This window comes from Lepus europaeus, chromosome 11, assembly GCF_033115175.1.
Source record: "Lepus europaeus isolate LE1 chromosome 11, mLepTim1.pri, whole genome shotgun sequence".
NCBI classification, from domain to species: domain Eukaryota; kingdom Metazoa; phylum Chordata; class Mammalia; order Lagomorpha; family Leporidae; genus Lepus; species Lepus europaeus.
This window is the reverse complement of record NC_084837.1, coordinates 104,852,674-104,852,937: the sequence shown is the minus strand read 5'-3', so window position 1 is coordinate 104,852,937 and position 264 is coordinate 104,852,674.

Sequence of the window (264 nt, the reverse complement as noted above, 5' to 3'; positions counted from 1 at the left end):
AAACCCAGACGTGAGGCGGGGCGGCCCGGCGATTGGCGCCGCGGCCCGCGGCTCCTCGCGAAGCCCCGCCCCCGCCCCGCCCCGCGGCGTGGAGCCGCCAATGCGCAATCGTGAACCCGCGCCAGGGCTCGGGGCGGGGCCTGAGGTCACTGCGCGTGCGCCCAGCGCCGTCCCGGCGTCCTCCGAGCCCCGCCCGGGATGCAGCCGCCGGAGCGCTGTGCCCCGCGGCTACCTGCCGCCGGCGGCGCGCGGAGGTGACCTGTT